Below are 23546 nucleotides of genomic sequence, written 5' to 3'. Positions count from 1 at the left end.
CTTCAGGGAAATGGTGGTATACAGTAGGAAAAGCTCTGATCAGCTGCTCTGCATCTCGAGACTGGAGCTCATTCACAAGCTCTCATTGCTTCAGGCTCTAGATTAAACGAACAATTTGATGGATGTTCATAAAGATGTGTTAAATAGTGAAAAGGATTCAGCATCCTCATCAATCGAGTTCTTCAGAAGAGAGAGATCATATTACTATATATTTGTCATCTCCATGACTAAAATCAGCATCCCATACAATAAGACTGAGCCTCAAAAGATATATAAAGTTAAAAGTAGCAAGGGATGAGAAACAAGGATAGAAAGATCAAGCGAAAGGTTCAATAGAGTTCAATAGAAAGGTGCAAGATTTGCCAGTGAGGTAATTAAGTTTGTGGTAGACGAAACATTGCTGCTCCTAGCACATACTGTCTTTGTATGGCTCCTTGCCCTCTATCAGATGCCTAGGATTTCTGCAGCTTGGCCCCCTTCCTCCTGTATCCAAACCTAACAAGAGGTGATTGGAGAGTCAACAACAAAGGACATTGTTGGAGACAACTGTGACAGGAGATCACATACACAAGAAAACACACCATGGAACTTCCCTTTGGCCCTGAGCATCCTGTTGCTGATGGACTGAGCCTTATAGATGCAGCTGCTGTGGAGTGGCTTCTGACCCAAGTTTTGAGTAAAGCAGCCTCTCCACATTGCAGCTGCTGACAGGGGGCTGAGGAACCTTATACACATTAATGGGGAAACAAAAAGACAATTAAAAACAGCTATACAAATGGTCAAGGTTTTTTTTTTTTGTTTATTTTGTTTTTTTGCCTCTGTTTCTGAGGCTACAAATGTGTTTAAAAAATCTGACAGGAGAGATGACCAGTCCCAAATCAAAACGCTCAACAGAAGTAAGAGAAAGAAGAAACATGTTGTTGCAGTATGTCACCAGGAAGAGAAAATGAGAAGAGCTGGTTGAACATGCTGGGTAAAACCTGAAGTCTAGCCCCTTTGGCACAGACAGATCATCACTGTGACAATCTAACCCTGCTCTGTGCACATAACACTGACACACATTCAAGAAAGTTCCTTGCAATATAGTGATCACCATAGGGGGGTCCCTCGGACAATGAGTGGGGGTTGAGGGATTTTTAGATAGAAGGCGAGTATGTTAGAAAAGCTGAAGACAACAAGACTACCTCTTTTGGCACCTAATTAGAATGTATTTTAGCAGCAGGTCAGCATCAGGGGTTATTAAACAGAAAATAACAGCCAATTTGCTATTCAGTTTCAGTGCTGTTGACAGCTACTTAGACAGCTGAGGGCTGAAAGAAAAGGGTGTGCAGCGTCCAAACAGGAGAGGAACAAACCTACATGATAAAATGCAACCTTTTTCTTACATTGACTTCTATCTTCTGATGAAGAAATCTTACAGTGGATTTCATATCTCCTTGACAGAAGGAACTGGTTTAAGAAACCTTAGAGTCATAGGAAGCATTTACTGTGTATGATTCAAACATCAGGAAAACTTTAAAGTTGCCTAACTCCTCTCTCCAGACTCTACAATTTCTACAATTTCTACAATTTTCTGGAAAGAAAATAGAGTATTGTGCAAATATTGGTCTCTAGACTGGGACTCGATTTGTAATTAAAAGTTCTCATTGTGTCTTTCCACTTCTGTCGCCCCAGGGTACTCTCTTAACACCCTCAAGTCAGAGGATCAGTCTTCCCACTAGCATTATCAGACAGTTTCCTTTGGCACTGTGGAGAGGCACTGCTTCGATATAAATCCTCAGTAAGCAAAGAGAGGGTTTTTCTGTTATACCATATGAATCACTCCCATCAAACATACAATTTTAAAGCCCATTTTACAAAAGCAGTTTGCATTTCTTGATTTTTTTTGCTAATATGAAAAAAAAAACTGACAATTTTTTTTTTCTTTTCGACATTCTAAACAAAAAGTCTTGTATTCCTTTTATCAAAGTGTTTCTCTTTGTCTTTACAAATTTTGACTGAAATCACATTTTAGGCATTTGAGATGGACATTAGGAGTTATAAAGAAAGTTATGTTCACACACATCTATATATATAAATTTCAAGCAAAAGACTTTGCATAACCTTTTGTAGTCTTCAGTACAGTTAATACTACCTTTCCTTCTTTCATACATAGGATATGCAGGATTGCATTACCAGCAAATCAGCATCTTTAATAAGCACACATTGAAGTAAATTTGGAGCAGCAGTTGCACAAGTTTAGGTTTCAGTAGAGTTATCCAGCAAAGAGCTTTATTTACCTGATTCTGCCTATTTCAGTAATACCCAATACGACAGACCAACAGCTCTTCAGCAGTGTTTCACCTGCTGCCATTTTGCTCTTGGGAGAAAGTTTCTTCATGTAATTCTGACCAATTTTCATAATTCTAACATAATTCTTCTTCAGTACCACCATTAGTGACTTCTCCTAAATGAGGAATTTCCTTTGGACTCATTTTGATTTCTTGCCCTATTTTGTAAAGATTATCAAACGTATTTGAATTTCCATTTCTGTTTCCTGGTAATACACAAATATTTATTAAAGTAGACTATTTGTATTTTTTTTAAAAAAATCCACCAGGCCTCTTCCAAAACAGCCCCTATGCTCTCTCAGCAGAATATATACTACTGGTATGTAATAATATTGTCCTATTACATAAAAGTAGGTATTTAGTGGTTTCCATACAGTTCAAAATTTTGTTAAGGAAAAAATATATCAATTATGAGAATTAATATACCATATCAAATTGAGTTTCATGTTATCAGCTCCAGTGTTTGATGAAATGTAGATTCAAAACTATTTTAGAGGGAAATAATGTTATGATCTTCGTAAATAAACCAATGAGAAAATAGCACGAAACAACATACTAGCATTAAAGCACCATTACGTCAGAAATTTCATTGAAAAGTTGTTCATTTCATTTAAATATATAGAGTGGCAATCATTTTTTATGCTGTCCTTCCATGCACTGAAGAAACTGCTTGTGAAATATGCTTGATATTTCTGAACAGTTAAGTTAGTAATATCTTTTTGTAGCAATTCATTTTATTTCCATATTACTAAATGATGTACTGAGAAGTGAAAATGATTAAACTTAAATGTCACATTAAAGTTAATTCAATGCTATAGGCCAGGCTGACACAGAAGAGTGAGCACAGCATAAAGATTTGTGAACTATTTATTCTAGAAAAGAAAACCAAATTCTTTATTGTATGTTCATGCTGCAGATAGTGAAGAGGTTCAAGTATTTTATTTTAAACATAGTCCTGCAGCTGGGCTGGGGCAATCCTAAGCACAGACACAGGTTAGGCTGAGAATGGACTGAAAGCAGCCCTGAGGAAAAGGACCTGGGGGCATTGGTTGAGGAAAAGTTCGACTTCAGATGGCAGTGTGGGCCTGCAGCCCAGTAAGCCCCCCGTACCTTGGGCTGCACCAACAGCAGCGTGGGCAGCAGGCAAGGGAGGGGATTGTGCCCCTCTGCTCTGCTCTCGTGGGACCCCACCTGCAGCCTGCACTCAGCTCTGGGCCCCCAGCACAAGAAGGACAGTGAAGTATTAGAATGAGTCCAGAGGAGGGCCACAAAGATGATCAGAGGGCTGGAGCACCTCTCCTGCGAAGACAGCCTGAGGGAGTTGGGGTTGTTCAGCCTGAAGAAGAGAAGGCCCCAGGGTGACCTCATTGCGGCCTGCCAGGGCCTGAAGGGGGCTACAGGAAAGCTGGGGAGGGACTCTGTCAAGGAGTGGAGTGATAGGACAAGGGGTAATGGTTTTAAACTGAAAGAGAGTTAGGTTTAGATCAGATATTAGGAAGAAATTCTTTATTCTGAGAGCAGTGAGGCCCTGGCCCAGATTGCCCAGAGAAGCTGTGGCAGCCCCCTCCCTGGAGATGTTCAAGGCCAGGCTGGATGGGGCCTTGGACAACCTGGTGTGGTGGGAGGTGTCCCTGCCATGGCAGGTGGGTAGAACCAGATGGTCTTTAAGGTCCCTTCTAACCCAAAGCACTTTATCATTCTATGATAAATAAATATATATCTATGGTTTAAAAAAAAATAGAATGTATAAACATCTTCTGCCATTGCTAAGAATAAACAAAATCAAACATGTTTGCTCTCATTATTAAATGTGTTTTCAGACATGATGGTAAATTAAAACAGATTAAAGTATCAGTTCTGGACAGTACCTGAGCCAAATATTGGTGAGTTGGATTTGATGCGGCACACAAGAGGTTAATGTCAGGGTGAGCATTCAGTGGGCAAACAAAAACATAATTCATTTTGTGCTATGGAGAACCCTAATGATGCCATGTTACAAATGAGACACTGAAAAAAGACTGTTAACCACTGTTGTGGTTTAACCCGGCTGGCAGCTAAACACCACACAGCCGTTCGCTCACCCTCCCCCCTCCCTCTCTGGGATGGGGGAGAGAAACGGGAAAGTGAAGCCTGTGAGTTGAGATAAAGACAGTTTATTAAGACAGGAATATAATAATAACAACAATAATAATAGTGATAATGATAATAGTATTAATAATAATAATGTGTAAGAAACAAGTGATGCACAATGCAATTGCTCACCACCCACTGACCGATGCCCAGCCTATCCCCGAGCAGCCGCCCCCCCACCCCGGCCAGCCACCCCTATATATTGTTTAGCATGACGTCAGATGGTATGGAATACCCCTTTGGCCAGTTTGGGTCAGCTGTCCTGGGTCTGTCCCCTCCCAGCTCCTGCTGCACCCCCAGCCTGCTCGCTGGCAGGACAGAGCGAGAAGCTGAAAAGTCCTTGGCCTGGTGTAAACACTGCTCTGCAACAATTAAAACATCAGCATGTTATCAGCGCTCTTCTCATCTGTTATAAATGACTGAGTCCCAAATAGGATTACAATCAAAGTTTACAATTTATTAAACGAATAGAGGCAAGCAAACAGCGCTGGGTGCGCCGGGAGTCTCTGCTCCCCCAGGACGCACACCTGTTACGTAAGGCGGCTGGTTTTGATGCTCCTAGGCTAATACATATTCATTACTACTTCTAGAAGAGGCAGGGTTATTATAATTGGTTTCCCGAATCCGAAGTCCTCCCAGGTGCACCTGCTTATCAGTCTCTGTTAGTCTTTCGGGGGCCACTCAGACAGGGAGGCTCATATTCTTCCTCCTTATCTAGTGGTCTCTTGGCCGGCTGTCAGAAGTTACTGCACGTCTGTGCAAAGTCAGCAGTTTTTCTCTTAAGAAATCCCTTTGTTCTCTTCTCGCCTAAACCCAGGCCTCAATGTTAACCCTTCAAACCCCTTAGTGGCACGAATTGCTGGACCATTCCTTACATCATCCTAATCCAAAACATAGCACCCTACCAGCTACTATGAGGAAAAATTAACTCTGTCCTAACTGGAACCAGGACAACTACTAATAAAAATGATGAAGGGCTGTAAAACTTCTCAGGAGTTTTAGTACTATCCTTTGGTATCATCTCAAATAATCTGTGGCCTAGTGGACAAATTGCTCTGGGATACTGAAGAACTTTTCTCCTGCCATTAATCTTTAACCTCCAACCAAGGCGTATTTGCAGACAATTTACAGCCATTTGTGCTGTTGTCAGGTTATCTTAAATTGCCCTCTGTGAGCCCCCTGTGCTCAGGGTTCATTCCCTTCCCATACGTACAGAGGCCAGGTCATAAGGACTTCTCATTAGTAACAGTATTCTATCCCTCCTTAACTACAAAACACTAAAAATTAAATTTAGAAGCAGTATGTATTGGAATAATTTATCATAAAGTGAACAAGATGATAATTTTCTTGGGCAATGTGTCAGTTTTTTCGGATCAGATGCGTTTTCACTTACACATTTAAGATGACAGCAAACAAAAGGTAAGCTTGAATAGAAAAAATAGCTTTATGCAAATATACTATTTCAAGTCCTATACGCTGAAATACTACAAAATTCTTAGGTTAAATGTCTCCTTTATGTAAGCATGAAAAACTATCAAAATAGCCACTTGCCCTTTTCTGGTACTTGGAAACTGAAGGGATGCAAGACATGGACTCCTGATGGCTCTTGAACAGGAGACCTTTATTGCTATTTTTCACCACTACATATACTTTCCCCGTAGCCCCACATGCTGTCCGTGTGCCCGAATCTGTCAATTGGCCACTGCCCAAAGTTCATCTTTAACACTGTAGCCAATTTACTTTACCTCGACCTTGCTCAAGTTTTTGGTTCTACCACTGTTTTCCTCATTATCTCTAACTCAGGGACATACGAAACAGCACAAAGCTCCCTGCAAATTCCTTTCCCACAATTCCCCCTTTTTTATTTTCAATCAACCGAATGCTTTCGATAGATTTTTCTATCAATCACTGCAGACACTGCAATAAGCAAGGTACAATAAGCAACAGGGTGAAAATCACAAGCAGAATTACGATTGTAAAGTAGCGTGCCTACTAGAATCTACATCAGTCAACAAGCCACTGAGTGCTAGGGATGTTGCTTCCCAGCGATGCTGCATCTCACTCGCACAGCACAATCACGCAAAGAGGCCTCTTGCACTTCTCATTCATACCACAAGAAAATATCACTTAAAATAATCTGTCCACAGCTTCAGGAGGTCCTTGTCTACTCCCGTGGTGAGTGGCTGAGAGTGGAGACCCCTCTGAGGAAAATGCTCGGGGTGCACCTAGGGGCATCCATTCCACAGTCAATCCCACAGCCGAGCAGAGCGGCTCCTGGTGCAAGGAAGGATGCTATGATAGTTTTGTATAATTACAGCAAAGAGATGCATTGCAATAAGGAGCAAGTGTGGAGTTGACCATATGTTTCATGATTTGTTTTTTTGCCTGAGCAATTAAACCTTACACATGCTGTTGCTGTTTCACATCCCAGGATATCTAATTCCTGTGGCTCTAGGGGCGCTTGTGGCAAGTAGACAGTCCAGTCTTTGTTATCAGCCAGGTTCCCCACCAGACATGTCGTGAATCGGTTGTTAGCACCAGCTCGGTACAGGCACATCGCTTCTTGTCCTGTCATGTTGGCGAGGGTGACCCAGATGTTTTGGCGTGGCTGGATGGAGACCCAGGGCTGGCAATAACCGATGACAGCTGCGATTGTGAGGAGGGGACCAACCATGGCCTTACCCCCCTTGCTGGTACCCATCTTGGTCCGTGACCTGTGGAGACACAAGCATACTCTCGACCCCAAGTTATTAGAGGCTGGGGTCCCTCCCAAAGACCTGTATTTAAATTTTTTACTATTACTAAGGCCTGCTCTGACTGTGGCACCCGTGACAGTGCGGAATTCATATTTTTGTAATGTTTTACTATGGGCAGTACCTCTTTGTGAGGAAAGGGTAATGATAGGTGAGTCATTACGTGAAGTGCCTTTCCCAACCCGTTCTGTGGTGTTTCCTGGGTGTCTCTCCCTTTTTGTTTATTTGGCAGTGTTTTCAAGGTGTGATGTGTGTGCTCCACAATAGCTTGACCCGTGGGGGAATGAGGAATGCCTGTGATGTGTCAGATACCCCAAGTTTGAAAAAAGGTTTGAAGGGAGTGACTACCATAGGCGGGGCTACTGTCGGGTTTTATTTCTTTTGAGATGCCTAGCACCACAAAAGCAACACAGAAGAGAGCCTGGACATGGCGAATAGATTCACCCACCGCAACTGTCACCCAAATAGCATGAGAGAAAGTATCTACCAATACGTGAACATATTTCAAGTGACCAAATTCTGGAATGTGCGTTACATCGGTCCGCCATAACTGTGAGGACCGTAGACCTCTATGGTTTACAATCAAAGACAGGGTCAAAAGATGTTGTTGACAGTCATGACATGTTTGGACAATCAATCTGGCGTCAGTGATCGATACAGTGAATTGTTTCGCCAAGACTTTGGCGGATTGATGGAAAAAGGCATGGGATAACTGAGCTTGCTCCAGCACCTTAGGCACCAGGGCACTCAGGGTCATATTAGTTAGCTGGTCAGTGTGTGTGTTACCCTCTGCAAAATTACCAGGTAACATGGTGTGGCTCTGCATGTGAATAATACAATACAGGTGCACTCGCTGCTCTACCAAAAATAACAGCTCTTTAAATTTTAGAAACAAGTTTTCCTTTGGGATATGTCTCAAATGTGCCCTCTCAATGTGCTGAGCAACACCTACAGCATATTGTGAGTCCGATACAATATTCAAAAGTACTGTTTTTTTTTTCCTTTTTTTTCCTCTTTTTTTTCCCTTTTTTTTTTCTTTTTTAATTTTCTGGCTGCAATGTCCTCAATCACTGCATTGATTCATCGCAAATCATGCAGTAATCTCCATTTCCTGCTCTTCTTCTTGATAACAAACACTGGTGAATTCCATAGGCTGTTTGTCGGAACAATATGTCCTTGTTGGAGCTGTTCTCGAACCAAGTCCTGCAGACTACTGCTCAGAAAAGAATCAGTTGAGCAATTCTAGTTCCCTTTGGTGTTGACAATGGTGGAGACAGTGTCCAAGCCATAGTTTGGATTTGTCCATTATAATCAGCATCAATTATCCCCAGCAAAACAAACAATCCGGTGAAAGTTGTACTTGATCGTCCTAGCAGCAATACACTACAGTCATTCCCAATTGGTCCTTTGACATTAAATGGAATTTTATGAACGTGAGTACACCGCAACGTGGCGTCTGTTACTGTGGAGGCATCCACTCTGGCACTCCCTCTGGTTCTTGCTGAAGGGTGTCCACAGTGGTAACCGTGGCAGTGGGGCTGCAGTGCGGAACCCTGCTCCACCGCGGTACTCCATGGGCTGCAGGGGGACAGCCTGCTTCACCATGGTCCTCACCACAGGCCGCAGGGGACTTCTGCTCTGGTGCCTGGAGCACCTCTCCCCCTCCTTCTTCACCGACCTTGGCACCTGCAAGGCTGTTCCTCACTCCTCTCCCTCTCCCAGCTGCTGTGTGGCGCAGCGTTTTTTTCTTTTTTTTTTTCTTCTTTTCTCTTTCTTACATCTGCTCTCACAGAGGCTCAAACAACATCGCTTATTGGCTCGGCTCTGGTCAGCAGTGGGGCCCTTACCTAACATGGGGCAGCTTTTAGATTCCTCTCACAGAAGCCACCCCTATAGCCTCCTGCTACCAATACCCTGCCACGTAAACCCACTACATTCCAATATACTCTTACTTTACAATTATCACAATCTTCACAAACTTCACTTACATCAAAAAAAAAAAAAAGAATTCCCCACACCAAAATAAATATAACATCATAACAACACTGACAAGGTGGACAATTTACACACACACCACCCCTCCTCCCTTCACCACACTAATATGAAACATATTCCTCACAATTGCTGCTTTCTTAAATTCTTCACAACTATTACATTCATAAAAAAAATCCAGTCCATGTTTTGCCCGTTACTTCTCTTGACTATCATCCTTATCTCAAATTCCTCGAGCCCCATGTTGGGTGAATAAAAACCATACGAAGTTATCACGGATTTGGGGTAGGAGGTTTAAAGAAACCAATCTTCCAGCAGTATCAGACAATAAATGGCACAGAAACTATAGTAATGCTGAGTCATACTGGAGCAAACAATTTGTGAATAGCATATGCCAACAGAAATGTGCTTGTGCCAGCAGCCCTTTTAGATTGCAGCGATGATTCACTGAAACCAGGTTTGAAGAGAACTGCAGTCATGTCCACACCACTTGACACAGCCGGGTAGAAGATTCCTAGAGATACTGATGAAATTCCAACATGGAACGAAACCCCTACAGCACCACATTCTTTGAAAACTTTTTTCAGCTGCTGGGATTTATTGAGCTTGTGTTCACCGCTGAGATCTGTGGCTGCCTTTTCAGGGGATCCACCCCTATCCTTGGCCGAGCTGCCGGCGGCGGCCCGCAGCGCCAGCAGAGGGGCCGGCGGGGCGGGGGGGGCGCAGCCCGGGGCGGGTGGGCAGCGGCGGCGGCGGTCGGCGGCGAGCAGGGAGGCGGCGGCGGCGCTTGCGGCCGTGCGGGCTGTCGCGGAGCGCGGGCGGTGAGCGGCTCTGGCCGGCCTCGGGGGGCAGACGGAGCGGGGACCCGCGGGGCCGCGGGCCCGGGCGCAGCAGCAGGCGGAACGTGGCAGCGCCCGGTGCGCGCGGGCGGGCGCCCAAACCGGAGAAACGCATCAGGCGGCGGCTGGGCGGGCGGGCGGCCGCCCGGACCTGACAACGGGGCGAGCGGCGGCGCTGGCGGCAATCGTACGGCACCAACAATTGACCAGTCATAACATTTCCTAACGATGACTGAGTAAACGGTGCGTGTAACCCATATGTAGTCACAGTCTTTCTTAATTCTTTAATTAGGTCCCAGTGGAAGGCATTATATTCATTTGGACCGCTGGGTCGCACCTGTATCGGGAAAGCCGTTCCTACCGGGTCCCCGTCCCTTAGCGCTTCCCGGCGCACCAGCTCCCCTCGTTCCCGCGGGCCGAAAGCTCGGGCCCGCAGGGAGGCGTTATGGGGGCAGGCAAGGCGGGAGCCGAGGGGCTCAGCGGGCAGGGGCCCTCTTCCTTGTCATCCCCCAGGTCTATCAAATTGCACTGCTCTGGTGACCTTGCAGGCTCTGATCTCGGTTCGGCTGCTTTTATTGTCTGGGCAGGGGCGTTCTGTACTTCCTTTTCTGCCTGCCACGATCTTAAAGTCTCTGTCACCAGCCGCCACGTAGTCATCACCTCAGCAGCATTAGTAGCCCCACTGGACGCTGCTTCCCATATTTTTTCCCCCGCTTGGTCCCAAGTTTTTACATCAAATACTGTGGAAGCCAGTGAGGGGAACCCTTGTTTTTGCAAAAATTTCAATAATAGCTTTATCTCAAACGGATCAGATTTTACTCCCCTGTCCATTAGGAGTTGCGTTAGTAGTTTCACTATAGGCTCTTCCTCTGCCAAAAGGCTAGCTCCTTGATCAATGCCCAGCCGCTCACCTGTCCTTCAGGTGATGTCCCGGGGTTGAAGCTGCAGTCCAGCTGCGAGCTTGATTCGTTTGGCTAGGTTCCCTTCAGACGCTCGTGCAGCGCTGCTCCTCCCCTGTCACGTCGGGGTCACCATTTGAAGGGATGCAAGACATGGACTTCTGATGGCTCTTGAACAGGAGACCTTTATTGCCATTTTTCACCACTACATATACTTTCTCCGTAGCCCCACGTGCTGTCCACACGCCCGAGTCTGTCATACAATTGGTTAGAGACCCTCAGACACACGCCTCGAGCCAGCCAGCAATTGGCCACTGCTCAAAGCTCATCTTTAACACTCTAGCCAATTTACTTTACCTCGACCTTGCTCAAGTTTTTGGTTCTACCGCTGTTTTCCTCATTATCTCTAACTCAGGGAGATGCGAAACAGCACAAAGCTCCCTGCGAATTCCTTTCCCACAGGAAACAAAATTACTTTTCACATCATTTTTTTCTTCAATTCAGAAATGTTAAACTACTTTCATGAGATCCAAGTACATTTTCTTTACATCCAGCATGGGTATGATTTTAGTTAGCTTCCCCAGAGAAAAGTTACATTAAGTATGAGGCAGAAGAAACCCACTAAACTGCTCTTCTGGACAACCTACCAGGGGAGGAAGAACAGAAACCAAGAGTGAAAACTGCCTGCATGCTGAGAAGGAAATTTGGTTGAGGACTGCCCCTTAGATGCTCAGCATCATGGCAACCAATTAATCTGTGTCAAATTTTTGAAGTATTCTCCTTGTGACAACAATTACATGGTCTCATGTCAAACATGTATGTCAATATATGTCCTACGAACAAATAGTTAAGTGTTCTGGATAAAATCATAGCCTTATTGCTTGCAGATGCATTACGAAAGAAGAGAGCTTCAGGGGCTAAGTTCTGAAGCAGGCATTCTTACCACCTGGCCTATCCCACCATAAACCCATCCACATGGCTGGAAGGTTTCTACTGGAACATTTCTGTAATGCAGCACTAAACTACATGTGAACAAGGTTACCTTCCATCAAGCAAGGGAAAACATTTTCCTAGCAAGAAAGCTTTTGTAACCACTTCAAGGTATTTGATCTGACAACTGACTAAATTTGCATGAAACCACCTTTTCCCTCCTATTATTTGTTACAGGGCTTTGTTATTTCTGTGCTGCATTCCTGGAAATTCATGAGTCTGCATTAACAATATCTCTGGGAGGTCTATGAGTGCTGCAAACCCAGGCTTACACAACTGCCTTACAAGAACTAATAACAAGCTGCTATCACCAGACTTCGTTATATATATGACTGACCACTTAGAGAGGTGTTTCAAGTACACCAGCAGTTTTTGACCTTTCTTGATTACCCTCTGACTTTTAATCAAAAACAAGTAAATGTCACATTTCTCTTATTTAATATTTATACACTCAACAGCTAGCGACTTATTTTGCATCTTAATTGCTCTCTTTGTAATTCTAAGATGTGCAGTAAAACCTATAAACTCCCAATTTTCAAAATGAACGGCAGAAACATAGTATAAGAAATAATTAAATCTCAACAAGCTGAATTCAACGAAACTGCCACAGAACAGCACAAAAGCTGTAAGTTAACAGCACCTCTTAAAATGCTCTTTTACAAGCCAGGAGAGTCACAATCCTATCTCTAGTAAACAGAGCAATCCTTGATGAAAGCTCAAGATTTCTTGATATTTTCTGTTTAAAGATATTTTTTTTTCCTGTGGTAAAGATAAGTGTGGATTTTTCTTTCTTTCTTTCTTCTCATACCTATATAAGCACCTTTGAAATTCAAGGGAGCTCTCAGCAGTACATTTTCAAGCCTTAAATTACCATCTGAGGTACATATATGTCAATACTTGTCCATAGAGAAAGGAGATTGACTTAGCTCTGTATGATCTAGACAGCATAAATTTAGTAAGAGACCACGGAAAATATGACAATTTACACCACCAAAGAACCTGTCTGCACTAGGCTGTTGCTCTGCTTTAAATGTTAGAGATGCTTGATGTAGTATTTCATCAAGTGACACTGGACTTTTTACATACATGTTTTTGCATGCATGTACATACATATATACGTACAAATAGATTTCTTATATTTAGCTATATAACTGAGAATTTGCCAAGTATCAGTATTCTAAGGCTGAAATATTATCAAAAACATTTCTGCTTGGATAGTACTTCCACAAGAAATTCATATGACAACTCAGTAAGGTCTTCCATAAATCACAGCAGTTTATGCTACGGCATATAATTGTATTAGTCTTATGTAGCGTTTTTACGGCTAAGCAGTAAGAAGAAATGTTACAAACATAAATGGCATCCCCTGTAGACAGAAAAGCTATATTGAAAGTGAAGTACTAAAATGGTGCCATTTTCACATATTCTCTGCCTCTCAAAAAGGAAGAATTCATTATTGGATATTCTCAATGGGATTCCAATAGTAATAACAGTATATTTTTGCATTCATCACTCATCTGCCATTGGAGGAGAACTACTAAAGATTAAGAAGGCTGAGGCATGGCTTTAAAAGAGAATGTATAAGAGAAGTGCATATGAAAGCAAACTTTTACACATGAACAGAAAATTGCAGGTTCCTTGAACATGTTTTAGCCCTGACTTTCTATAGTGCAGCCTGAAAGATCATTTTCCTATTTCACAAGGCAGCTCCCTAGCTGCTATACCTGCTATTAACAGAGCCTCACCAAGAGCTAGGACACCTTCACTTGAATTCTGCTACCTTTTCCCTTTATGCTTTAAGATCTTCTGAACAAATGAAGTCATTACTAATTTCAGGAAGTTGGAGTACCCTTGTTTAAACAGTGTACTGATATAATCATTTGCTATTCCCTCAACGTAACCACGTATTTAATTTTGTGATTTAGAACAACTGAAAACTCTCCCAATCTTGCATTAAACTTTCTAACATGGTCCAAGCTTTGCTGCATCTGAGTTGCTTATGGATGTTCTTGCTAGTTCTCATTTTTCTAGTTTATAGCTCCAGCTACATGGCAGTCATTCAGTAGCAGTTCTTCTCTAACACAAGCTACCTGACTTCAGTTACACAGGCATTCCCAATTCACATTTGTTCTTGTTATTTTTCATTTATTTCTAAAAAATAAAATAAAAAAAAAAAGAAAGAAAAGCAATTTCCAGCTGGCCTTAATATCAACACATGAACCCATTTCTTACATTGCTCAATGGAGGTATTTCTCCAAACCTTGCTCCCATTGTGTCTTACATTGCCTATTTCACTGTCTTACATTGCCTATTACATCCTATTTATAACCCCCTTTTGCTGTGACCATTCAAAGAACAGCTCAGCAGCTTTGTCTGCTCATTGCCTCCTATTCTGGCCGAGCTCACTGACACCTCTTGGTCTCTCTCCATCATCATCACTTTCACACGTGTGACTACATCACAGAGTATTACACACACAAAAAAAAAACTACTAATTTTTAATTAGTTCATTTGAGTATTGGAAACAATACAGCTGTGGCTTTATCAGGCTCAACAGAATGAAGAAGTAGGTGAAGTGCAGAGAACGTGTACCCTTTTACTTCCATTGTAATCCATTTGGGACATGCAGCAAATTTGCATTTTCTCTGTATCTCATACATCTGAGTCTTGATCTTTGACTTAACATTATGATACTAAAATTAAACAGTAAATACATACTAAATATTCGAGCAGCACCACCTAGCTGTTCAAAAATTAAAGCAAGACTGTAATAAGCCCTAGTTCTCTTTATGGTTCAGAATACACATATATAAATAAGTATTTCTGGCAGTGAAGCATTCACCTTCATGGATCTTTGATGGAGACGGTGCAGTCTGTTATTTAACAGAGCTCTTTAGAATCATAGGGGGCTGGAAGTACACAGCCTTTCTTGCTTTGTTTGTAATCAGAACTGCCCACAGTGCTTCATCTTCAGCTATTTTCTCTCTCCAAACACCAGGCTTCCAGTTATCTCCTGTAAGGTATCCCATAAGAAGGTCTGTGATTAACATCCAGACTATCTTATAACACAGCATGAGACAGTAAAGAAACACACTTCTTTGATTATTAATCAAAGCATACACCTTTCCATTTTTATAACTGATTAATAACTGTATGTCTCTAACCACTGTTATTAATTTCTAATCTCTATCAATATATGTCTCTGAACACCAAGCACAAGACACTTTACTAACATTCAAAGTTACCAAACTTTGAGGCACTATTAGTACAACAGAAAGCACAGACTTCGAGTGATTGGATTTTTGGAAAAGATAAATGTTGAACTTGCTCAAAGTATGATAGAGACCTACCCTGAAATAAATGACCTCAATAAACATACCCACAGCTAAGAAACCAAAGGATCCTGCTGAGTTTTGTGACTTTGCTCTTTTCAGCATTGCAGTCATGAGACTGTGAATTTTGTCTCCTTTTGAGACAAAAAAGGCCATTGGTAGTCAGAATGAGAATAAGATGAGCGTTTCGTTTACATCCTGCATTGAGCAGGCTTAAGTCAAGGTGACATTAGATTTCACTCAAATATTTTTCTTGAATAAAGTATGTCTCTTTTTCAAATAGGATTTACAAAAATAATTTCACAATTAGCATCATAAAGATGTGACACAATATACATACATTTAATACATTTAAAACAACTTTGTCTTGAAACAAAGAAAAATTACTTGTCTCCTTCAGGCTCTGGTTTACTTTGCAATTATTTGAGATGACCACTGCTAAAGCTTGCCTGTTTATGTATTCATTTTTTCTAATAGAAGGTTGCTACTGACCACTTACATGGTAACAAAAGAAAAAGCATAGCTACCTTCTCACTGTGACCTTGAAACCTGGAAAGCAGAATACATTTGAATAATTTAACTATGCATAGCATCTGATTTTGAAAATGCTGAAGTCATGTAAATGCTGATTAGATTTTTGGCTAAGTAAATCCTGTCTACTTGCACGTAATAATCTGTCCACTTCTGTTGCACAGGTCTTTTCAATTACACCATATTACGACAAAAATATAAATATATGCACATAATATGCATATGAATTACCCACACAGTGCTGTATTAATGTGCATGTTTCTATATTCAAAAGCAAAAACTTTACTTCCATAGACAAATTATAGCAATACACTCACCCTGCTGTATTATTTTCAAACTCAAGGACTCAAAAAGTCCTTGAAAAGAAATGCCAGCAAGAAAAGTCATGAAGTTTGTGCCCACCACATAAGGAAATTGTCATCTCTAAAGGGAAAGGGTTGCATATATCTTAACAAAATATATATAAATATTAAACTGCGTGTGGTACTAGACCTTTCACAAGGGGTTTGTGACTGCAAACAGCTATGACAACAACCAGCTCTTCCCATGAAAGCTCTGCTGCTAAGGTTGGCTTTGAGAACTAGGGATCCCTCACCAGCTGCCACCTGCATTGCAGCACTGAGATTTGCCTCAGAGCTGCCAGGAAAGAACAAGGAACCTATACCCACTCTCAGACCCTGATCCAAGCAAGAGACCTTGAGGACAGTTGGAAAGGGTCCCTTTCATTTCACAAGTTCTATCAAGGCTTTTCTCAAATACAAACTGAACGGCATTGAAAATGTAAAGTCACTTCTTTCTCACAAAAAACTGAGCTACAGTCAACACTTAAAAAAAAAAATCATCTGACTGGTTGGCAAATACAAGTTTTTACACTGAAGAAAGAGGTGATCTGTACCTGGTAAGCAAAGAGTATCTACCATTAGTCCCTTCGAGTATTTTCTTATGCTTACGAACTTCCTTAAAAGGCTGACAGAGGTAAGTTTTCTCCAACCCAAAGCCTCTGAAAGTGAAATTAGCATTTTTTCCTTAGACTCCTATACAATATACAGGACTGAAGAGCGAATAACAACGTAATGACATGAATAATAAAGGCAAAATGCTTTGGGGGAAGAAAAAAGTCCTTGGCTGTCATCTTACCAGGTTTCTTTTGCCTTCCCTATAAGGAAAAGAACTTCAGTTATGCTGACAGAAAATAAATTACTATGTTGATCACCATTATCAGAGGCTGTTGAAGGATGAAATTTTCTAGTGGCTAAACTATTCAATACAGCTAAGAAAGGACCAAGTGTGTTGCATAGCTCATCCCAATATACAGGATGACTTTGGGGCTGTATCATTATTTTCAGCAGCTGTAGAGCACTGAGCAGAGAATGCCAGTAGCTTAGGCATTCTCTCTGCTTATTTATTAGATGTGAGCAGAACTGTTCCAATGCAGTTTTAACCTCATAGTGAAATGGCAACTTAGGGAGATCTCTTTCAAAATTCATCTTTCATGATCTGCATGCAATTCTGCACCACAGCAGAATTCTTATAGGAAATAAAATCACTATGCATCATCTTTAGGTAACAATGCAGGTGTTTTAAAGTGCCTACAGCCTCTCAATAGAGAGCCTTGCTGGCCATGCCTTGAAAATCTGGTGTAGGAATGTTGCTAATGCTAAATAATGGTACTGCAGATTTTTTTTTTTTTGACTATGAACTATGCTTTGAGGCTAATGACTAGAAAGTTTCCTTAGAGTGGACTATAATAGAAGGGCAGCAGAATCTTTCTCTACAGAACACTTTGACATTGAACTAATTTTTAGCCCATTGTGTACAGCAAAAAATATATGTTGACTAGCATGGTATATTTATGACAGAAGACTGTCTTCTACTACTATGAAAATGGTTCCATCACTATAATGTGAGAGGTACTACTGTTCCTGTAGCATGGGGAGAAAATAAGAACATAAAGCAACTAATCAAATATCCACATTTATATGGCTATCTCACCTTGCTGCTGCTAAATTGCGATACAAACATATTTGGTCTGCTTTAATAGAAAAGATCCAGCATAATTTAATAGCTTTTTGAATTTATCCTAATCTTCAAATGAAATATGTTGAGTTATAATTGTGTGATATACTTCTTACTTTTCTTGTAACATAATAGAACAATGAACTGGGCTCCAGGAGACCTGATAATTCATTTCCTACCATTGGACTAAAGGTTCATCTATAACAAAATGTTTTCCAAGTCTGAAAACATGGCTCTTTACTTCGTGAGGTACTTGGGGATGTTAACAGCTTATAGTCAGGGAAGCTACTGGATTGATAATAGCCTATTAAAAGAATCATATTGTTCACTCTATGTAAAGCATGGTACCAGCAAAATCAAGCCAATGCTCCCTGAAAACTTCTCACTTCAGCCCCGAAGAAACTTTACCTTGTGTATTCTGATCATCTTTTTCCCTTATACATTTTTTTTTGGCTTTTGGCACACCATGGAAGGGTGCAGTGAGATGATTTGACAGCATATCATTTACTAAAAGTTGGCAGAAGTTTTTAAGTTTCATACAGAGCAAAGAATATCAGTTGGAAAGACCAAGAAACCACAGAATGGTAACTGTACACAGCATGTTTCCCCTGCATAATTAATATTACAACTGAATTTTCACATCATTGTAGTAACTTTTCACATCCTCTTCCTGCCAGAAGAGATACACGGTACCCAAGAGTAATGTGTTAATTTTAGTCTTGAAAATGAGGGATAAACTCCTAAGCAAGTTGCAATGCAGGCACCATTCATGCACATATCTATATTGATGCACAGATACTGTGAAGGGCACATTAAAATGTATAGCATTGCAGATAACTTAATAGTTCAAATGCAAATTAATTATACTATTATCTGTCCTTGGAATATTGCAAAACTGATGTACTCCCCAATGTGAAAGTGAGTTTTGCAACAGTTTGTGGACATATTCCTTGTACACGTGTAGGCATATTCTTAGCTTTCAGATCTGTCTCTTAATTTGACAAACATGGCCTGTTTTTCTAGCTTGTCAGGATTAAGTACTTGCTTTGTTTTAAAAATAAAAGTAAAGAAAAAAAAATACCCACAGTCACTTCTCCAGGAATTTTCTCATTTCTTGCATTATGAGCTCATACAGATACCTCAAATTTGTACAATGTTTAATCACAGATTCCTTGACAGGTACCATATCTTTCTCAAATGTCACAGACTGAGAAATTGGAAATAGCAGAAATAACCCTATCCCCCTTCTAGATGTTTGCTCTTGTAACCTAAATATTTCCACTTTCCTTCTCTTCCCCATCACTTGAGTGTTAGTTCAAGGAGAGAAGCACTGGCATAATAATTTCAATTTTCAAAAACGACCTGCTATATAATCAGCTACTAACTTCAACATGTCTGATGAAAAATTTTCCAAAGACAATGGCACCTAATAAATAGTACATAAATGTCAACGTTACCTCATATACAGCATTCTGAGAGCCAGGTGTCCAATGCTTTGTCCTACAGTCAACCAAGCAGAGGGCAGGGTAATGCAACTGAGCCTGGTAGGCAGATCACATTCAACAACCCAAGTATTTTTACATAAATCCAGTAGACTAAATTTACTACTGATCTATGCCAATTTTTATCCTGTTTAAGATGAAGCAATCTGCTGTGAACAGCTTACATTTACTCAGGGTATTGCAACTGGCACACCTTTGTGCCAGTGAACAAATTTGAGCACATTAATTAATACAGGATACAATCTTATCCCCCCCAAATCAATTCTCACTAAGGTGACATAACCTTATTGACCTCAGCACTGGTTTGCTGGGACTATAATCAATTCTGGATGAGCAGAGACTCTGAGAAATCTTTTGGTTTTGACCAGATCGAAATATCTTAGTACATATACAAACGTCAGGACTGTTTTGATCCTGCTGACAAAAAAAAGAAAAAAAAAAAAACAAAGGTGTCTTTCCTTATAAGAGGGGATCCTCAAGTCTCTCAGGGCTATCTTGATGCTCGCAACACTAGTTCCCACCTGCAGCCAGGGAATGCTCTCCAGCGAGTAAAGCACATGAGCATCATCCACTGAAATATCTCCTTTAATTTTCCTGATACTTTCCAGCTGTTGATGTAGATTGATTTAATACTTCACCTTAAATTTATCTTTATTATTGATATACAGGAATATTGTCCAAAACACAATTCAAGATTAATCTTAATGGCTTCTTGCCAGCAAGCCACATGGACATTTTGCAAGACAAAATGTACAATAACTGTTCTTGAGCAATTTCCCTTTTCCTGCCCAGTATTTCAAAGCATGATCAGGGACCCACTGGTGACCAAATGAATGAAGTACATTAAAAGTCTCTGGTTGAAAGCAGTCAGAATGGCTTTACTGGAAAATAAATGAATTTTAAATAGAGCAAAAATACACACATCATGCCACTATATTTTATGTTTTTCCCTTGTAGACTAACTCAATCAAGAATAAACTAATAAATAAACAAGGTCCCTGGAAAACATTGTCATTTGTTTTATTTTAAAATATCATCGTGATCTTGGATTTTGTTTGTTTTGGTTTTGTTGTTATTGGTGTGGTTTTTTTTTTTCTTTAGCAGAGAAAAATCAAAGTTATCACAAAGATCATGCCTTTTGTGAAAGCATATGACTTTTGCAATATGAGACCCCTGCGCACAATTCCATGGGAAGGTATATTGTCCTTCCCACTCATTTACTTAGGCTGTCAGCCAGTTCTAAGTCTATCAGGCACACAGCCTACACAAATTATGAGTTTACACAATAAACACCATCTTCTTTCACTCTGTGTAAATACAGATTTATTACGTTATGTGCTGGCTGCAGTTTTTTAAGCCGGTGTCAATTTTATTATATGGCAAAACAACACAAAATAATCTCTGTGTTTATTTGACTGTATCACTAACTATCATTTACTCTAGAGGACACTTCTCTAGGCCTCACCTTTGTTATTCACAGCAGAAAACTGACAGAATCTTGCCATGATATTTGGAAATATTGTTCCCTTTTAACAGCCTTATATAAGCAAATCAAACAGCACTTAAGGACACTGAGCAACAGAAGTTCTGATGTCAAGCTGAAACCGTACATTTTAAGAATTTGACATCTATCACTTTTTAGCAATTTCAGTAGAAGACAGCCTTTGTTCCCAGAATCCTAGACTTCTGAGCTGAAAAGAGCAAATCCTACCTTAACTTACAGAATGTAAAATTAATTTTGAAATAAGATGTAAACAGCAATTCATAGCATAATAGGATAACAATATGCCAACGTGATATTTTCAGAATAATACACACATTTGCAGGTGGGTAGGAAACAAGATGGAGGTAATCATATACCTGACTGCATGTGTAGTTCAGTGTAGTCAACCACAAGGAAGCAATTTATTTTTGCTGCTGCACTGAAGGAGAATTGGCTTATTTATTACTTACTATGAAAAAGTACTGGCATAATTTAAGAAAATACATACTTTCTATTAGTAAATAACATTTCATGCATATTAATATATGTCTTCACTTTTCAAATGATAAATTCTGCTTCACACAAGATTACCAATGCTTTTCATTTCTCTAGATATCAATTGTCTAAACTGTATTAATATGAATGACATGATTTCATGTAATTATTCAGTTAAATGAAAAACCATATTTGGCCAAAAAGGCTAATGTCTTTCAGCTACATCACAGCAGATATTATCACTAGCACTTAATGGCTATTAGCATGATGCAAAGTATATTAAATTTAAACAATGTGCTAGGTTGCAGGAGGTCTCCCTAAAACAGCTGGTGGGGTTATGGTTTGGTTCCTTTGCAATATGATCACTAGTTTGTCAATGAAATCAACGTACACATTTATTTTTAGCATCTTCAAGATGCATATCCTTCAGTAGACAGAAACAGCAGCCCCCTACCCCGATCCCTTTTATTTAGGCATCACACTGCTCCGACATACACTCTGTCTTGAGATAAATGTTTATGACTATGCAATCTTTTTTTTCTTTTTCCCTTCTCCCAGACCAGACCTATCTAAGGAACTAAGGATTATACAACAGTCTCTAAGAGCACATATATCCCCATTAGTTTTAACAGTCAAACCCTTTATGAACCAAACCCCTGTCCCTGAAATCCCAAATCCCAACTGCTCCTTTAGTTCGTGCCCTGAAGGCCCATGTATAGATGAGATGAGTTCCTCCTCTTGTTCATCACACCCCAAGACTCCTCAAGGACATCACAACTGCAGATGGTGATCCCAGATATTCCTGCAGTGGACTTACGTACTCTAAACTGGTCAGTGTTTTGATCGTTGGGACTTCTGATAGGTGTGAGGACGTCCCAGCTCCAGGTCAGGTGGCCTTCCCAGCAGAAGCTCCAACTCCAACTTGTTTCCCGTGCTGTTGTATGACACTCTCTGGTCAGCCTCATCTGGTGTCTAACAAAGCTTTCTCTTTCCTGGAGAGATAAGTTTGAGATGCTACTGGGGTGGTAGAAGTGATGGACAACCCCCTTGGAGGGATGACCTCCATTCCCAGTAGACATAAGAGAAGGAGCTACTTCACTATAAGAGCCAAGTCCAAAGCTCCTCTAATGAGCTTGTCCTATGACAGTTGTTCTTCTCTTCTCCTAAACAGTGACAGCAGCAGAATGCTTTTCCATTTCACCATTGAATAATGACTAAAGAACTTCATAGAGAGCACTGCCTCTTTTAGATGGTGGTATGGTGGATAAGGAAGAACAAACATCAAAATGGATGTTTGCCAGAAAGCCCTTTGCAAAGGTTGCACAGTCCCTACTGCCAAGGTAGACTTCATCCTGTGCGCAGTGAGAATGTAGCCAAATATCTACCATGGGCACAAAATATGAAAATAGAGAAAAAGTAGCAGCACATAAAGGTCACTTTACTGCACAGATGGTAAAAGCAATACAGAATATGTGACTGGCCATTTTGCTTAACTAACAGGCACCTAGAATCATAGAATATCCCAAGTTGGAAGGGACCCGTAAGGACCATCAAGTTCAACTCCTGGCACCACACAGGTCTACCCAAAAGTTTAGACCATGTGACTGAGTGCACAGTCCAATCGCTTCTTAAATTCAGACAGGCTTGGTGCAGCGACTACTTCACTGGGAAGCCTGTTCCAGTGGGCGACCACCCTCTCAGTGAGGAACCTCTTCCTGATGTCCAGCCTAAACCTCCCCTGCCTCAGCTTAACACCATTCCCACAGGTCCTATCACTGGTCATTACAGAGAATAGGTCACCTGCCTCTCCACTCCCCCTCGTGAGGAAGTTGTAGACTGCAATGAGGTCCCCCTTCAGCCTCCTCTTCTCCAGGCTGAACAGGCCCAGTGCCCTCAGCTGCTCCTCATATGTCTTCCCCTCTAGGCCCTTCACCATCTTTGATCACCATCTTTCACCATCACCTGATAAATCTAGCAGAGTCATGAAATAAAGCCAGCTTTTTGGCCCTGCCACTCCAAACTTGGACCTTCAGCCAATCCTAATCCATCAGTCCGCACACACTATAGATCTCCTTCTAAGTCATTTCTGCTTGTTAGTTCCAGCCCTGTTCCCAGCTTCTCAGGATTTGCAGAGCCCAGCACTGACCCCTGAGGTTACATTGAGCTGTGGGAGCAGCTGCAGTGGTCAGAGCAGCAACACAGCTCAAGGGGTACTGCCCAGCGCTGCTGTGCACAAACTCCTTGAGATGCGCTC

At 41.1% G+C, this 23546-nt stretch overlaps 1 protein-coding gene across 15 annotated transcripts in view; it reads right to left on the bottom strand.

Moving 5' to 3' along the window:
- Positions 1 to 23546, bottom strand: part of LOC308177538 (uncharacterized protein) — a gene marked incomplete at its 5' end in the record, with an annotated part of 322880 nt that overhangs the window by 192714 nt on the left and 106620 nt on the right. For 9 of the 15 annotated variants that reach the window (XR_013939209.1, XR_013939210.1, XR_013939214.1 and 6 more), the window contains 2 exons: positions 10956 to 14946; positions 22114 to 22284. Of the gene's footprint in view, positions 1 to 4896; positions 7175 to 10955; positions 14947 to 22109; positions 22285 to 23546 lie in introns of those variants that run through there. The other 6 variants (XR_013939211.1, XR_013939219.1, XR_013939213.1 and 3 more) reach the window with 4 other exon arrangements.

Source organism: Anser brachyrhynchus (genome assembly GCF_964034855.1).
Source record: "Anser brachyrhynchus genome assembly, chromosome: 14".
Classification (NCBI taxonomy): Eukaryota; Metazoa; Chordata; class Aves; order Anseriformes; family Anatidae; genus Anser; species Anser brachyrhynchus.
This window is presented reverse-complemented; position numbering and strand designations above follow the sequence as displayed.